General features: G+C 35.5%; 1 non-coding gene across 1 annotated transcript; it reads left to right on the top strand.

Moving 5' to 3' along the window:
• The first annotated feature begins 3,393 nt into the window (after positions 1 to 3,393).
• LOC114912785 (small nucleolar RNA R71) lies at positions 3,394 to 3,500 on the top strand. Its single transcript, XR_003798626.1, has one exon. It is a non-coding gene; the product is annotated as a small nucleolar RNA R71 (small nucleolar RNA).
• Positions 3,501 to 19,801: the final 16,301 nt, after the last annotated feature.

Below are 19,801 nucleotides of genomic sequence, written 5' to 3'. Positions count from 1 at the left end.
CTGCTCAGTGAGATAAGATTTTATCTAAAATCGGATATGTATCGAACCTCTCCCATTCCCCTCACTACACCATCATGTGTCATCTAACTGATCATCTCGATGCCTCTGATCGCACAGCTTGATCCATCCGACTGATAAATAGTGCTCTCACTACTCTCCAGAGAGTTAAATTGCTCCTCTCTGTAACATACATGATAGATGCATGCAGAATCTAAAATTCACTATTGAAAAAAAGTAGATACCTCGTTAGATATCTCTAGGACATCATCTTCTAACTCGCTACTGACCGTCGCTGTAGTAGCCCTCGTCCGATCTCTGAGTTGAGGGCAATCTCTGGCTAGATGCCCCAACTCATCACATTGATAACATCTGGTCTTGCTCAAGTCTCTCATCTTAGACTTGGACCACCCTTGTCGCGATCTCCTGTCACTCTGTCTACTATCTCCTGCTCCTTCAGAAACCACCAAAGTTGAGTTGTTGTCACCTGAGCTAGAAGCTGGGTTCTCCCTCTTGAGAACCTCATTTTGGAGAATCACCATGGTGACCTCATCCATCTTGATGGTGCTCTTCTCTACTAGAAGAACAGTCACCAAGGACTCATACGAAGGGAGAAATGACGCTAGTAAAACTAGCACCCTGATCTTCTCAACTTTCTCACCAACACTGAGGAGGTTGATGAGAATCTTCTGAAAGTGGCTGAGATGCTCCTACACACTCTGCTCTTCAGTCATCTACAGCTAGTAGAACTACCTCTAGAGAAAGAGAGTGTTGGTGAGAGACTTCGCCATATACAACTCCTCGAGCTTCAACCACAGCACCGTCGGAGAAGTCTCATCAAGTACATAGATCACCATCTCATCTACTAGGTACATACAAATCATACTTACCATCTACATCTGGAGCTGCCTCAAATCCTGCACCTCTATGGTAGTTGGCTTCTCCTCGCACAAGAGAGCATCTATCAACCCTTGCTGGATGAGCACATCCTTCATCCTTACCTGCCACAAGGAGAAATTACTCTTCCCATCGAATCGGTTGATCTCTACCTTGATTGTGCTTGTCTTCTCCATCTTCTATCATGATCACCACTACCGCAACCTATGCTCTAGTACCATCTTGCTCTGATACCAATTATTGTGTAGGATCCGGTACCATACGGTGCAGTAGAAAAAAAAATAAAAAAAAATAAAAAATATAACATAAATATATGAATTGACCTCAAGCTTACCTTCACGGGGCGTGCAAGCTTCACTATGAGAGAATAAAATATAACTAATATAAGAGAAAATCACCACTCAACCCTTGTACAAGAGTCTCTCAATAAGAAGCCCTAAAACCCTCACAAAAGCTCTTTGAAACCTCTCTTGAAGTCTTTCTATATCTCCAAGACATCACTAGCTACCCAATGCAGTAAACGACTCATCAATAGAAGCTATATAGGCTTTAGAATCTTAAAAATACTATTACACTAGGAATATTGAGTCCCAATCAATCCTAGCACCATCCATAACCATCCGATCGTGATCGACTTGCATCAGAACCGTCCAATTGCGCATTACAGCTTTTGATCATGCTTGGAGTCATCCTTAGCCATTCAATCACAAACAGCTCACTCTAGAGCCATCGAATCGTGCAAAAATGCCCGTGGACTACATGTGGACTGCATGATCGGTCCATGCGGCTTCCATGGATCGTCCAGCACCCAGCGGTCCACGGTGGACTGCGTAGGGTGCTGGGCTTGGGCACCTACACGTGCTCTGGGCCGGCCCACACGTGCACCCGCATTGGGCCCACCTGCGTGCTGGGCCGTGCGTGCCTATGCGCGTGCATTCGTTGGGCCCGACTGCACCACCGTCCGCCTCCACTGCCTCGTGTGCCATGCCACCTGCTCTAAGCTTTTTTCATATGTATCTTCACCGTCTAGACTCTATTTGGGCTGTTGTTGGACTCGTTGGACTCCGTTCGTTATCCTGGACCTCGTTGTGGACTCAATGTGAATCGAATCTTGAGGCATCAAATCTCAACATTTGCCACATGGCAAATTATGGGGCAGTCTGAATCAGGAAGGGATGCCAAAAGCATCCTTAATTTTGGTGCGCATGTGAGAGAGGCTGAATCGACGTATCACCTCTGATGAGTCTTTCTACTTGAAGACTCTCAAATAAGTGATATATGAGCGTGATAAGCCTTTTTGGAAGGGGTGTGGCTTCTCTGTTGGTGCCTCCTTTGGTTCTATAAATAGGGGATGGTAGATAGGGTTGATCATTCAACTCTTACACATCCTATCCAATTTCTTTCTCCCTCTCTTACAACTCTAGGATTTAGGACAAGTCTTATTCCTTTAAGATAAGCCTATTCCTAAGGTCTCTAAGGGTTTAAGAGGTCCAAAAGAAGGTGGTTAGGTCCAGTGTGAGGTTCTAAGAGGTCCAGACTCAGGTCTGGAAGAAGATTTGATTGACTGATGGCTAGTCGAGTTTTAGGGACTAAAACTCTTGAAGCAAGATGAAGGAGGAGCGTTGTCTTTGGTTCGATTTTTGTATGGATCACCATTAGAGGATAAATATTTGGATGCCTTATGAAAATTGAGATTAGCATTACAGGTATTCTTCTTATCCAAGTTTAATTTTATTATGCTTTGATTGTTATAGTCAGGAGTTTCTAAGCATTAAGATTTTGGCGCATCAGATGTTTTGAATAAAAATTTTAAACATCTAGCCCTTCCGCTGTACCATCAGAACCCAACACTGCCTAAGCTTTGTCTCCAAATTTTGAATGGCGGCTTCTTGGTCCTGTCTAAGCCTGGTTTCTAGATTTTGCATGGTTGCTTCTTGGTTCTGTATGAATTTGACCATCAGCTCCTCTGTGTCAAGCTTCTTTTCAGGTACTTAAAATCCTGAGGGTGGTTGCTGTGCTGCATTTTTATTACTTCACAAGAAGTTTAGATGCTGCCTCCACCCTTGATTGTAGGTGTTGGAGTAAGGATTATTCTACTACAGCCTGAAAAAATTACCAAAATAGTTAGCTAATTCTGCGGCTTTAGCAAAGGGATTACTTATCTGACAGTCGCTTGTATCGTGTCCTCCTCCACATAGCTCACAAATAATGCTCTGTACATGCATAGCTGCTCCCATTATGTTGTTGAATTCGACTTGAAGAGCTACAATCTCAGCTGATAAAGCTGGGATGCTATCCACTCCATGCACAGTTGCTAGTCTGCTTGGTATCATCCTATCTGTTTGCCACTGATAACTATTTGATACCATCTCGTCAATCAGATCAAAGACTTCTTTCTTAATTTTTTGATTAATGGTACCTCTTGTAGCTACATCAATCATAGAATAATTAGTAGGAGATAAACCATTATAAAAAGTTTGTACCTGATGCTAAACGGGTAATTGATGATGTGGATATCTCCTTAGGAGCTCCTTAAAATGCTCTCAAGCCTCATACAGTGACTCCATCTCTATCTACACAAAAGAAGTGATATCATTACGCATCTTTACAGTCTTGAAAGGTGGAAAGTACTTAGTCAAGAATTTTGGAGCTAGAACATCCCATGTGGTGATAGAACTTGTAGGAAGAGAATGAAGCCAACTTTTAGTTTTATCATGTAAAGAAAAAGGAAATAATCTTAATCTAATAGCATCATTTGACACCCCATTAATTTTAAAAGTATTACAGAGTTTAAAAAATTTGAGATATGGGCATTCGGATCATCCTAAACATGTCCACTAAATTGGACAATTGTCTGAATCACCTGGATCATCATCGATTTTATCTCGAAGTTGTTTGCTCACACGGGTGGTCTCCTAATGCTCGAAGCTACGTTGGGTACCAATGGTGTGATATAATCATTCAACGAATGATGTACTGCTCAGATAGCCTCTTACTATTTTTCGGCCATCATATCTAATCCCGAACCTTCAGTTGCCATGTTTTTTTCTTGAGCGTAATTTAATCTATAGATTGTCTTCTTTATTTCTGGATCAAATGGCACCAAGTCACTATGTCCAGCACGAGTCATGCAATGAACACACCTACAAATAAAATAAAAATAAAAATCAAACTTAAAAATAAAATTTTAAAGTAAAGCAAGGATCGTAAATTCAATATTATTTTAGATACAATCTCCAACAACGGTGCTAAAAACTTGATGCTTGCAAATCTATCATTATGGCAAGTGCATAAGTCGATCCAATAGTATAATGTCTAAGTAAAGTATCATCCCATGAGGATTGAAAAATAAGTACTGAAAAATACTTTCCTAAATTTTATTTAGGAAACCAATTTAGAAAGAGAATAAAGAAAATAAAGAGAAATAAATAAACAATTAAGAAATTGCAAGAGAACAAAAAGGATATGATTGTTAGGATTGAAATCAAGAGCAGATAAATACTGAGGCAATCGGTTCACCAACTCAATCAATACAATATTCAAGTAATCATGCAAACTAGATCAATTTTTGTTTCATGTGACAACTGAGTTTCCTAGGATATTCACTATCCTTTGGTCCAAGCATAGCAAAACTATCACTATTTATTAACTACCCTTTGATCCAAGTGTAATTTAAACAAGCAATGATGCATTAATTTCGATAAAATATTATAATTAAAATATGCTACATCCAAAGTGTACTAAAATTATCACATGCATAGGAACCTTAATCTGATTCAAATACAAAATACACAAATCAAGAAGCATTGATATAGAAGTACTTAATCCATATCATCTATGCCCATCAAATCAATTAGAAGATGGCCAGTAATCTAAAAGCATTAAGAATAGATTTGCATACTTCCCATGAATAAAAATTAAATCTAAAATCCAATTATACTAAATATTATATCAAAAGAGTGACTACACCTTAGTCTTAGTAAAATAAAATTAGTTCATGATGAAAAAAATAAAAATAGAAAATAAAATAGAGATCATTACAAACTAATAATAATGGCTGCATGTTGCTGAATTTGCTTCAATCCCTGCTCTTAGCATGAAGAAAATTGGTGGAAAAAGGGCTGGATGTGAAGATGATCAGAGAAGGAAAGAAAAGAAGATGGGGCATCCTCTGTATATTGCTCTCTACTCTTTGTTGGTTCTTTGTTATTGGTCCTCCCCCCAACCATTCTCAGGTTGTCTCCTTTTATAACCGTGAATTTCCCCAAGTCCAATTAGTCTTCAAAAGTTCAAATCTCATCAAATTCATGTCCAGAATGAGTATGAGTGTGGAACCATTTTTTGGCCGTTGGATTGGCTTTAAATGCTTCAGATTATGGTTGATCAATTTTTATTCTTAGTCAGAAAGGATGTAGACCATTGGATCAACCTCTAGATTGAATCAGAGCCGTTGGATTGTGCCCAGAAATTCTTCTCTATTAGTTCTCCTGACCGGAAATGATGTCAACCGTTGGATCACGATCATGGATGAAATGCAATCATCCAATCACACAAAACTAGTAGGCCACCACTGGATATGGGATGGAGGGATATCAACCATTCGATCCCATGCATCATGCCCTTCAACCGTCTGATGGCGCAAAGCCGCCCGAACTCGTCCCATGTGCCGCGACAAACACTGCCAGCTACTGTTCTGGTGCACTGCACATGGACCCAACATTGCACAGTGCATGGACCACATGTAGACCTGACCTATAGCCGTGAACTGCTTGTGGACTGAGTGGCCAGTCCATCGTGCACCAAAAGCTATTTTTTTTTGGATTTTTGAATGATTTTTGCTTGATTTTAGTTTCAATTTTTGCGTGGATTTCTCTTCTTTTTACTTCTTTCCTAGAATATAAAATATACCCATATTAGAGTACAATTTATAACAAAATAAATTAAAAATGAATCAAAACTTAGTAAATAAGAATAAAAAAATATAGTATAAATAAGAGCTTATCAGCCACCAGCGATGGTGGGGAGGTAGCAGAGATGGGGAAAAAAGAAAGGGAGAGCAGTTCGGGTATACCCGACATGACCCTTCCCATCCTGAGAGCCCAACCCAACTCAAGATGAGTACAGAGTGGGTACAGATATAGTATTTTCTCTATCAGGTCGGGTATAGGTATCGATTGATCCGACCCATACCCGATCCGTTGCCACCCCTATTAAGAACTTGCATGCTTATAATTCAACTTATACTTATTTCTATATATTTTTATTGCTATATACATTAAGATATTGATAGTTTATGTTGGACGTATGCCCTAAAAGTCGATCTTGATTGACGTATATCATATTTCTAGGACATGATCTTATACTTTATGGATATTTATATTATCATTCATATTTTATGTGTCCATGAATTATTCAAAAAATTAATAAGATGATGACACATATTCTCAAAGAGTTAAAAATTTGAGACATGTGTCATTGATGGTTAATTTCTAAATTGCTCTTGGTCATAGGATCATCATGGGGATGGTGATTGATCCAGGTAGATTAGTGCACGGATTACTTTCTTCAAACAGATGGATCTCTAGTCTGCAGTGTAGTGATACAGAAATGAGAGTGCAGGTAGTTGTTAGAGAACAACTAGCACTGGACGTGACTTACATGAGAAGTCACATGGATGTCTGCTCACTCGTTAGTGACTTTCTCGATGCTGCAATTGTATGATTGGTCCTCTGACCTGTGGTGCTACAGCTACTCACAGTGAGGTTGCTGGAGTTTGACTACATATAAATATTGACTCAATGAGTCCTTGTAGTGAATGTTGGCGATAATTGATCCACTGTAGGAGTAGGATATGCACATAGATGAGATCTATCGATCCTAGCAGAAGGGAATAGTCCTATGAGATTTAAGAAGCTGAGTCTTTAAGTCTATGGCCATAGCAGTGTGATTAATGGAAAGAAGTTTCTATGAGAATCGCATATGGATTCGAGCTAATTGAATTTATCATATAATCGATGATGAGGTTTGATGATTCATCCATGACCTACCATCTAGTTGGGACTCACGATAGAGGGACTGTATCATACGTTAACTGTACCTAGAGGTTCATCATCTTTTATTCTGCTGGGTTGCCACTATATACTGCTAGGTGTCACTGGTGGATTGTGAGACCCATGAGCATCATCTCAATGATCGATGATCCTTGATGGACAGAGTTGGAATGATTTCAATCCATTGAAAAGAGTTTTAATGATATTGTGATAGGGATCATAATATATCTCACTACCAAATAGAATAAAATCTATGGGATCACACACAAAGAGACTTTTGACTGATTAAATGGTTGAATTATGATTATGAATCATGATAGGATTTGATTATCAATTTGATTGATGATTGATCTAATCCAAAAATTATAATTAAGTAACTCGCTAAAGAGTTAGTAAGTTATAGGAGGATTAATTAGTAATTAGATTATTAATTGACTTAATTTGATTGAGCAATGGGGCTTGCATCAGGTCTAATTAAATTAGATTTAATTTTACTTGATATGGATTTGATTTGATCAAACCTAATTGGGTTATGAGATAACCAAATTGCATGAGAGAATGATTCTTTGTTGAATTAAGATTTGGATTTGACTTAATTCTTAATTAGACTAAGATCTAAATAAGAGTATTTGAGTTTCTATTTAGATTAGAAATTCTCATCTTCATGGGTGCACAAAATCCTAATTGGATTAGGATTAAATTGAGTTTGACTCAAGCACCAAGAGAGAGTCCAAAAGAACTAGGACTCCTCTAATTAGGTGACATTTAATCTAAATAGTTTGAGCTCCAAATTAGGTTTGAATTCTAATCTATTTAGGTCTAATCAATTTTTAATATGATTAGAATTGGTTAGTATTTAAATTGATTTAAATTAGCCACCTAAAGAAGAGTCCCATGAGATTGAAACTCTTCCTTTCCATGTGCCAACCAAGGTCCCATGCCAACCAATTGTGGATGCCTATTTTTTCTTTACTTTTGTGTGAGTTTTTAACATTTAAGAAGTCATGTTAAAACTTCTTTTTTATGAGATATCTAGGCAAAAAAAATATGAAGGGTGGGTGGCACAAATTAGGAGTCCAAAGAGTTTGGACTCCAACCTAAAACTCTTATCTCCTACCTTAAATCAAACTCTTCACCTATTTAAACATGGGGTGGCAATAGGACCAGATAGAGATCAGGTTTGACACCAAAACCAGAGGAGATATGTACATGAAAAATCAAAGGAGAGAGAGGGATGGTGTGGTGCTTCATGGCGTGAGGTAAGTTGGATGTAATTCCTTCTTTCTTATAAACAACCAAAAGTTGGTTATTAGGACATCTCTCTCTCTCTTTTGTCTTTGTTTGGATAAGGATTTTTCTTCTTTTCTTTATCCAAGAGTTGGACAAAAAATTCTTACATCTTTAGTGTAAAAATTTGGTGCATGGGTTTTAGAAAGAAAAGAAAAAAAATGGTTCTTCTTATGATCTCTAGCATAGATATCAGCATCCTCCTATCTTCTTCTTTTTCTCTAAGAGTGTCTTGAGAGAAAAAAAGATTTTCAACCATCAAGATGTGATCTTTGTAAGGGAGTTAGCACTCCGATGAGATCAAGATGCTTCAGATCAGATCGAAGTCTTGTATGGATACCCGTAGAGATCGGACGCTTGTGCGGCTACAAGGGACCTTTGGAAGACATTCATGATCATCAGTTCGTGGTGAAGATTGATCAATGCCAAGGTATGAAGCCTATTTATTTTTTTCTATTTAATTTCTATATCTAAATCCTATCTCACATATGATGATCCTGTTTATGGTTTTAAGATTTGATTTTATGCATACTTAGATTAAATTAGATTTAATCTAAAAATTTTTACATACATAAAACCAAGAAACTCCAACAGTGGTATCAAAGCCACATTATATGCATGAGATTAGGATTTAGATCTAAAATCTATAGAGAAAAATTTCAGATCTAAAAGTTTTTGATGTCGTTCTAACATAAGATTGTCCTGGCATAACTTGTTATGCTGAATGATTGCCTAGAATGATGTTAAAATTTTTATTAAGATAAAATTTTAGATCTAATTTTTTAGCATATAGTGATATATGTTTTATTGTTTAGATCTGAAAAGAGTTTCGAGATCTATTTTGATTCATATATATGATATATAAAAGTATGTTTAGGACTGAAATTTATTTTTATGATCTAAACTTATTCATGTATATGATATATGTTTATATGTATGATCTAAAATTATTTTGAGATCAAAATATACTATTCATGTAAAGCATTTAGATCTGAAAATTTAGATTTAAGATCTAAAATTAGTGTTTGTACATGAAGGATTGGTCATGGGTAAATCAAATTAGATCATGTAATTGGATTACATCTAGGATTTCTGATTTGATCATTTGGATCTGAATTGATTTAACAGTTGATCAAACTGAGTCAAGTATTAATTAGGATGAGGTCAATAGAGTTTAAGATCATACAATTATTATTGATCGAATTGATTAACATCCATATGTAGAATCGATTAACCTAAGGACCTAATTCGACTCTATGGCTTGAATCTGATTCACCTAAGATAACCTATTTGGATAAATTAACTAATTGGTGTCTCAGATAAGTAATTAAAATGTAATTATTTAATTAGTTTCGTTCACTGATCTGGTTAATTTATTGGTATCTAAAGAAAGCAACGGGGGGACCCCCACCAATCTCTACTTATCTGACCAATTTAGAAGATTAAGTCTCAAATATGATTGCTTGGCAGTTTGATTTAGCCCATGCCAATTAGATCAGTCATGTGATGACTGATTAGATGAGACCTAAACCCAAATCTCTTCATAAATATTAAGTCCAATGATCTTCCATCATTGTAGATGTGCGGGCATGCTACCGATATTGATTGTTCTCGACTGGTTATAGTAATTCAGTTGCATTGAAAACACGCAACCACTCTATTAACAAAGAGTTGCTCCAGGGTAAAGATGGGGTTGAGCCCAATAACTGTTGGGTGAGGGATCTAATGATGATTTTGTACCTGCTTGTAAATGGTGGGTCTGACTTAACTAAGGAGTATGGGCAATAACTATTAGGTGAGCCTACATGACTTAGAGACCAAGTAGTTGCAACATGCTTAGAGAAGCATCTGAGCAAAGAGTTATCCACGCATCGGTATACATGTTACCAATAACTGTTAGGTGAGGTGCATGGCATCGGTGGGACCACAGCATCCACTAAAAATTCAGTTGTTGCATTAGAATTTTTGTTTCTCCACCCGAAGAATGTGGAAGATCTGATAAAATAGTGAGAGTCTTTTTGCATCTAAAAATTTCTAGAATAAATTATAAAATAAGTATAAATATTCAATTAGAATCTTTGCTCTCTACTATTTATTGTGTCAGCTTCCAACTCTCTAGCTCAAATCTTAGATATCAACCGATTAATCAAAATCAATTACATAGACTGACTCACAAACTTAAAAATTATTCTTAATTTTAGAAAACTAAGCAATGTTCTCTACCAGATTATTCTAATATTAACAGTCTATCCAACCCAACGTCAACAAGCTATACTTGATAAGTGGATGGACAATGACAATAAAGATAGGTTCTTTATATTGAAGTCTATGATAGATGAACTCCAACGTATGCATGAGTACATGTTCACTACCAATGATATATTGATTTATCTACAAGTATTGTGAGGTGATCAGAGTCGCACTGCGCATGAGATGCATGTTGGGCAGTCAGTCCATGATCATTATTTGATGATGATCAAAGACATTAAGGAGCTTAAAAGGCTCGACATGACCATGCATAAGAATTATTTGTGGATTTGATCCTACGATCCCTGTTTAGTTTATATGAGTAGTTTATGGTAAACTACTATATGAATAACCATCTTGGTATCTTATCTGAATTGATCAAAGTGTTGGTAACAAAGGAATCTTGAAAGAGTTCAGAGATAAATACCTGGAGAGCCTAAAGAAACAAAGACACGCCTAGAGTAGGCATATCGAAATTGCTAAATACTATCCGTACGATTTTTTTTCTCCTAGTTGAGTTTAGACTCTAGTGACTTTTATGTATCGAGTCTATAGGAAGGTAGAGGGCTGAGAAAGTAACCTTTAAAATTAATAATAGGATAAGAGTTGCTGCTGTGGCCATGGGTATATATCCTTTGCAATCATCATTTGGATTTAGTTTTGAGAGACCGTCTCTATCATTTGCATGGTGATGCATTTGTAAACTTAATTAAGCAAGTAGTGAATGCCATTGGATTTGAGAGATCTAAAGTTGAGATAAAACTTAGGTATATATGGAACCTTAGGCTAAGTCATATAGGAGAAGAAATGATTAACAAACTGAAGAAATATGAGCTTTAGGCTCATTAACTATTTAATCATATCTAGTTTGTGCATCATCTCTTTGAGAAAATATGATCAAACTACTCTTGTGGGATAGGAGGAAAAAGATCATTGAGATACTTATCCTCGTACACATTTGATGTGTGTAGCCCATGTGATGTGCTACTAAAAGAAATTGTCTCTACTTTGTTATCTTTACGATGATTAGTCATGATATAGGTAAGTATATGAGATACAAATCTAAAATTTTTGAAAGGTTTAAATAATTCAGATATAAGTAGAGAAGTAAATCAAAAAATTTCTAAAGGTACTTCGATTGGATCGAGAATTAAATACCAATGAAAAAAATTTCTCGATTATCTCATAAAATAGCATAGTTTCATAGTGGACTCCTCTTAGTACATATCAGCTCAACGAGATATGAAGAGTTATGGGACTATATGAGATATGGTATGATCTATGATGAACTTTACTGATTTATTTTGTTTTCTTAGAGATATGCTTTATTTCTATGAAATTAGGTTCTCTCTAAATCTGTTCCTACCACACTGTATGAGACATGGAATGGTGAAAATAGAATCTTGGTTATTTGAGATCCAAAGATATTCAATCTATGTCGAGGATAGCAGGTGGATATGTTAGAGGATAGGTCTATAAAGCTCATCCTAAAAGAGTTTTGGATACTATTTTTTTTCTGAAAGGATTACAATATGATTGTGATCTGACATGCTATCTTCTTGAAAAATTATTTATCCAAGATAAAGCAGTGGGAGGAAAGTTAAGCTCGAAGAGAGTGTCTCTGAAGAGTAGCGAGCCATAGGACCTAAAGAATCTATTCATAATGAGTCAGTATATATAAATTTCTCCACCTCGTATATATAGTAGGATCTCCATCCTTTCAAAAAGTACTTGGGTATGTTTAACAGAGGGTGTAGAGAAAGTCTTTTCTCATGGGAGATAGAGAACATAAAGATGATCAAAAAATCTACAACGAGGTGATGTTAGACATCGACTCCAAGAAAGAAATGTGAAATAGCTTTTCTAACTAGATATCTTTTGAAGATTTCTATATGGAGTAGCTTATAGATTTTACTTCTCATGATAGGAGATCATAAAGTCTATAATAATCTTGGAGTTAGAACATTCATTTCTATGATATGATCAAATTTTTTTATCAAAAATAAGAAATTATATATTTTTAAAAGAATCAGTGGGAGTGTCCAATACTGACATCGGTTAAAATATGGTTGTATATAGAATTCTCCATGAAAGACATAAAGTAAGTGTCCTATATTCTGAGAATATAAAGATCTACAGAGATAGATGCAAATTGGATGCTTGTGTTTTCACAGATAAAGTATAAAGAGTAAATGCTGAAAGAGTTCAGCATAAAAATCTCGAAGAGAGGTCTGCTACCCTCTTGGGCATAGATATATGCTATGTAATATACTTGAACTGATATAGTTAATATTGTGAATGTCACAAGTAGATATCAGTTGTATCCAGACTGAGAGCACTGGATTGCTGTGAAAACATCCTTAAGTACTTGAGAAAACTAAGGATTTATTCTTAATTTGGAGAAGGACTAAAGATAAGAGTGGGAGGATACACCAATTCAAATTTTATATCTGATGTTGATGGTAGAATATCTACATTATGGGTGTGTTCCTGTCGATATCTTGGAAGGATTCCAAATAATCGATCGATAGAAGCTGAGTACACTATAAGTGTAGGATGTATTCTGGTTCTAATGTTAATTGTAAAATTAGATGTCATGCCATCAGATGCCATGACACTATACTGCAAAGATAATGGCACAATAGCCCTTGCTAAGGAGCCTAGATCTCACCGGATATCTAAGCACATAGAGCAGCAGAACACGCGACTATCTGAAGTACAAATACATAGAGGTATAGAGAGCAAACTCTATATGAGATGTGAATAATCCACTAGTAAGTCACTTAGCTAGCCGAAGACTAAAGCCTATATTGAGAAGATGGAGCTTGGTATATGGCAGATTGGCTTTAGTGCAAATGGAAGATTGTTGGACGTATGCCTTAGAAACTAATCTTGGCTGACGTATATCATATTTTTAGGACATGATCTTATACTTTAGGAGCATTTATATTATCATTCATATTTTATGTGTCCATGAATCATCCAAAGAATTAACAAGATGATGATATATATTCTTAAAGAGTTGAGAATTTGAGACATATGTTATTGATGGTTAATTCCTAAATTGCTCCAGTTATAGGATCATCATGGGGATGGTGATTGATCCAGATAAACCAATGCACGGATCACTTCCTTCAGATAGATGGATCTCGAGTCTGCAGTATAGTGACACTGGAGTGAGAGTACAGGTGGTTGTTAGAGAACAACTAGCATTGAGCGTGACTAACATGAGAAGTTACATGGATATCTGCTCACTCATTAGTGACTTTCTCGATGCTACAGTTGTATGATTGATCTTTTGGCCTACGGTGCTACAGCTGCTCGCAGTGAGACTGTTGGAGTTTGACTACACATAAATATTAACTCAATGAGTCTTTGTAGTGAATGTTGGCAACAGTTGATTTACTATAAGAGTAGAGTGTGCATCTAGATAGGATCTATCAATCCTAGTAGAAGGAAGTAGTCCTATGGGATTTAAGAAGCTAAGTCTTTAAGTCTATGGCCATAGCAGTGTGATTAATGAAAATTTTTTTTTATGAGAATCATATATGGACTCGAGCTAATTGAATCTATCATATGATCGATGATGAGGTTTGATGATTCATCTATGACCTACCATCTAGTCGGGACTCACAATAGAGGGACTGTATCATATGTTAACTACATCTAGAGGTTCATCACTTTTTATTCTGTTAGATTATCACTACATACTGCTAGATGTCACTGATGGATTGTGAGATACACGAGCATCATCTCGATGATCGATGATCCATGATGGGTAGAGTTGGAATGGTTTCAATCTATTGAAAAAGATTTCAATTCATTGAAAATAGTTTCAATGATATTATGATAGGGATCACAATATATCTCACTATCAGATAAAACAGAACCTATAAGATCATACACAAAGAGACTTTTGACTGATCAGATGATTGTATTCTGATTATAAATTATGATAGGATTTAATTATAAATTTGATTGATGATTGATCCAATGCAAAAGTTACAATTAAGTAACTCGCTAAAGAGTTAGTGAGTTATAGAATGACTAATTAGTAATTAGATTGCTAATTGACTTAATTTGATTGAGCTATGGGGCTTACATCAAATCTAATTAAATTTAATTTAATTTGATTTGACATGAATTTGATTTGATCAAACCTAATTAAGTTATGAGATAACCAAATTGCATGGGAGAATGATTTCTCATTGAATTAAGATTTAGATTTGACTTAATTTTTAATTAGACTAAGATCTAAATAAGAGTGTTTGAGTTTCTATTTAGACTAAAAATTTTTATCTTTATGAATGTACCAAATTCTAATTGGATTAGGATTAAATTGAGTTTGATTCAAGCACCAAGAGAGAGTCCAAAAAGACTAGAATTCAATCTCTAATTAGGTGACATCTAATCTAAATAGTTTGGGCTCCAAATCAGATTTGAATTACAATCTATTTGGGTCTAATCAATTTTTAATATGATTAAAATTGGTTATAGTTTAAATTGATTTAAATTAACCACTTAAAGAAGAATCCCATGAGATTGAAACTCTTTCTTTCCATGTGCCAACCAAGGTCCCACGCCAACCAATTTTGGATGCCTATTTTTTCTCTACTTTTGTGTGAGTTTTTTGGAATGTAAGAAGTCACATTAAAACCTCTTTTCTATGAGATATCTGGGTGAAAAAAATATGCAGGGTGGGTGGCACAAAGTAGGAGTCCAAAGATGTTTGGACTCTAACCTAAAACTCTTATCTCCTACCTTAAATCAAACTCTTCACCTATTTAAACATGGGGCGGCAATAGGACCAGATAGAGATCAGGTTTGATGCCAAGACTAGAGGAGATATGTGCGTGAAAAATCAAGGGAGAGAAAGGGATGGTGTGGTGCTTTATGGCATGAGGTAAATTGGATGTAATCCCTTCTTTCTTACAAACAACCAAAGGTTGGTTGTTAGGATATCTCTCTCTCTCTTTTGTCCTTATTTGGATATGGGTTTTTCTTTTTTTCTTTGTCCAAGAGTTGGATCAAAAATTTTTACATCTCTAGTGTAGAGATTTGATGCATGGATTTTAGGAAGAAAAGAGAAAAAAAAATTCTTCTCATGATCTCTAACATAGAGATCAACATCCTTCTATCTTCTTCTTCTTCTCTAAGAGTGTCTTGAGAAAAAATAAGATTTTCAACCGTCAAGATGTGATCTCTACAAAAAAGCTAGCATCTCGATGAGATCCAAATACTTCTGATCAGATTGAAGTCTCGTGTAGATATCCGTAGAAGTCAGATGCTTGTGCGACTACAAGAAATCTTCGGAAGACATCCATGATCATCAGTTCATGGTGAAGATTGATCCATGCCAAGATATGAAGCCTATTTATTTTTCTCTATTTGATTTCTGTATCTGAATCCTATCTCACATATGATGATCCTGTTTATAATTTTAAAATTTGATGTTATGCATACTTAGATTAAATTACATTTAATCTGAAAATTTTTAAATTCCACTGCGTACTTATTTTAAAAATTTTTGCATGTATGAAATCATGAAACTCTAATAATTTGTATATAAATTTGATATTTGTTAATGTACAATGATAGTTGAACATGATGAATCAGAGTTGGATAAACCGTAGAGTCTATAGTGGAAGGATGACACAAGAATTTAAGGATGGGGTTGATGAGTTCATTGGAACTACAACATCGAATCTATTAACTATAGAAGGAGATAAAATTCTATGCCTATGCATGATATGCGAGAATAAAAAAAATATTGATCCTCGATTTAGCGACGGTGCACCTTTATAAGAAGGATTTTGTTCAAGGCTATCAAAACTGGATGCTTCATGGGGAACCTTTTTGGAGGTTTGATAACTTTCATCTTATAAGTGCTGAGGGGGGAGGGATAGATCTTAGAAACCCTTATGTGGACATGGTTATAGATGGCACAAGGGGGGCTGATATGACCTATGATGCCATGAATGACTTTAATGAAACTCCAAATCCATCAGCTATAAGGTTTTATGACTTACTTAGAGATGCTGATGAGCCATTATAGGAGGGGTGAAAAGTGCATACTAGGTTATCTGTAGTAACATAATTATTGAATCTCAAATCAGAGTTCAATATGAGCGAGGCATGTTATGATCGTATGCTCTTAATAATCAAGAGCATATTACCTGAGGATGAAAAGTTACCAAAAAATTTTTATTGATCGAAGAAAATGGTCATGGAGTTGGGATTAAGCTATAAGAAGATAGATGTGTGCCTAAATGATCGTATGTTATACTACAAGGATGATGAGGGGAAGAAAGAGTGTTTTGTATGTGGTTAACCTCGATTCAAGCCTGATATTGAGGGCAATACAAAGCAATCTAATGTATTTTATAGGGAATTGTGCTATTTTTCTCTAACTCCAAGGCTTCGATGGTTATATATGTTGAGTAAGACTACTGGGCATATGCAATGGCATAAAGGTGTCCATCGTAATCTAGCCATGGTCTCATATCCAGTAGGTGGAGAGGTCTGGAAACAATTAGACTTGGTGCACCCAAACTTTGCTAGTAAGTATCGAAATGTTAGACTAAAGCTATATACTGATGGGTTTACATCATTTGCCAATAATTCTGCACTTTATTCATGTTGGCCTATTTTTGTAACATTGTATAACTTGCCATTAGGGATGTGCCTGGATAAAAGTAATATATTCTTAACTCTTATTATTCTTAGTCCGACTTCACCTGGTGAAAGCATATTGTATGTGGTCAATAAAAACTCACTGGATTTGGAAAAGAACATAATTGGAAGAAAGTTAGCATATTTTAGGAGTTGCCTTACTAGTCCATAAATTTCATTCATCACAATTTAGATATCATGCATGTTGAGAAAAATATATTTGATAATATATTTAATACTATGATGGACATCAAAACAAAACAAAGGATACAGTTCAAGCCCGTGGTGATATAAAATAGTTTTGCAAGTGGTCAAAGCTTGAGCTGAAGGAAATTAGGGGCAAATTGGTAAAGCCTAAGGCAATTTATGTGCTATCACAAGTTTAAGTCAAGGAGGTGTGTGTATGGGTTAAGCAATTGAAGTTTTCGGGTGGGTATGTGTCAAATATAGCTCAAAGGGTTAATGTGATCGAAAGCAAAATACATGGCATGAAGAGATATGATTGTCATGTATTCATGTAGAGATTGTTGCCTTTGGCATTCTATGATATGCTACCTAAACCGATATGGGGCTCATTGGCTAAACTAAGCCAGTTCTTTAGATATTTATGTGTTTCAAAATTACATATTGATAAAATGGAGTTGGTTAAGAAGAGTATTGTGGAGATAATTTGTAAGTTAGAGAAGATATTTTCTCTACATTATTCAATTCAATGGAGCATCTACCTATACATTTGCCATATGAAGCAAAAGTTGGTGGGCCAGTCTAATATAGATGGATGAATTCTTTGAAAGATAATTTCTCTATTATTTTTTCATTTCTCACATGTCCTTACTGGTAAGAACTAAATCCTTGAACATGACATCGTAGATGTATGTGTGATTTGAAGAAAAAAGTTGGCAACAAAGCTAGGATAAAAGGTTCAATAAGCGAAGTATATATCATTGAGGAAATTTTTAATTTTTGTTCCCATTACTTTGAACCTTATATTCAAATCCGATGCACTAGAGTCCTCTGGAATGATGATGGAGGTTTTGTTGATGCAGAATATCATTTGTCCGTATTCATAAGACCTGATCATGCATTTGGAAAAATTGGATGAGATATTTGACTGATGAAGAGATATATACTGTTGAGATATACATCCTCCTAAATAGTGCTCAGGTTGAGCAATACCTTGAGTAAGTTTTCATCCTGTCACATTATATCTCTAATTATGTGTCTAATGATCCATGATTTTCCACTTATCTATGTTACATTTCTCATTGCTTTTGATGAGACAGACAATTTGATGATGATGTAAGAAAGATTTGTCCGAACATCACTGATGTGGAGATTGAGAAGACACACGAATTAGACTTTCCAAATTGGCTAAAGGAGCATGTAAGTTATATTCACCAAATTTAACTTATGCCAATTGAAGTTAGATGAAATGATGTTGAATCTTGATTGGATGTTATTAATGTTTTAAACTATCAGAAATAAAGTTCATGACCCTTGGCTTCGCATGTTGATCCATAGTCCATCTAAGGAAGTACGATGCTGCAATGGCTATATGATGAATAGTTATAAGTTTCACACCTATTCATATGGACAAAACAAATCCACAATGAATTATGGTGTATGTGTTAAAGGCAACAATTATGGTGAAAATGAATTGGATTATTATGGTATTGTGGAAGAAATATTTGAAGTAGAATACATTGGACATGAAAACCACGTGTGCTTTTCAAGTGTCGTTGGATTGATTCTATACGAGGTGTTAAAGTCGATGCAAGATATAATATTGTTAAGGTTAATCACAAGTTGAGATTGAATACATATGAGCCATTTATATTGGCTAACCAATCGCAGCAAATATACTATACAAAGTATCTGACTTCTAGAAACAAAGATAGGAATGATTAGTGGGTAGCATGTAAGGTGAAAGTAAAATTATATCCTGCTAAGGTTTATGATGATGAATCAATAGAGGCACGATTAAACAATGATAATTATTACCTGTTAGATGCATGTCCTAGAAACCAATATAACAGACACATTATATTTTTTTAGGACACAAATTTATACTTAAAATATTGATTTGATCAATAAAAGGATAGTTTTTATTTACCATTCAAGTGTAATGTGTCCTTAAATCATCCGAAAAATTGATGCTTAAGATACATATTCTCAAGAGTTAAGAATTAGATGCATGTATAATTAATTCCTAAATTACTCTCGATTATAGTATTATCATGGGGATGGTGATCAATTCGGATAGACCAACATGCAGATCGCTTCTTTTGAGATAGATGAGTCTCTAGTCTACAGTGTAGAGACACTGAGCGGTAAGTGCGGGTAGTTGTTAAAGAATAACTAGTACTAAGCATGACCACATGAGAGATCATATAGATTTTTATTCAATTATCAGTGATCATCTCGATGCTATAGTTATGTGAATGGTTCTTTGATCTACGGTGCCATGATTGCTCACAGAGAGGGTACTGAAGTTTGACTATACAGAAATATTATCTTTAGCCATACGAGTCTTTATAGTGTAGGTTGGTGATAGTTGATCCACTATAAGAGCAGTGTATACTCTGCATGGGATCTATCGATCTTGATAGAAAAAAATAATCTTATAAAATTTGAAAGACTGAGTCATCAAG

The sequence above is a fragment of the Elaeis guineensis genome, chromosome 6 (assembly GCF_000442705.2).
Source record: "Elaeis guineensis isolate ETL-2024a chromosome 6, EG11, whole genome shotgun sequence".
Lineage (NCBI taxonomy): Eukaryota > Viridiplantae > Streptophyta > Magnoliopsida > Arecales > Arecaceae > Elaeis > Elaeis guineensis.
The sequence above is the reverse complement of the archived record's forward strand: the minus strand, read 5'-3'. Positions and strand labels throughout refer to the sequence as shown.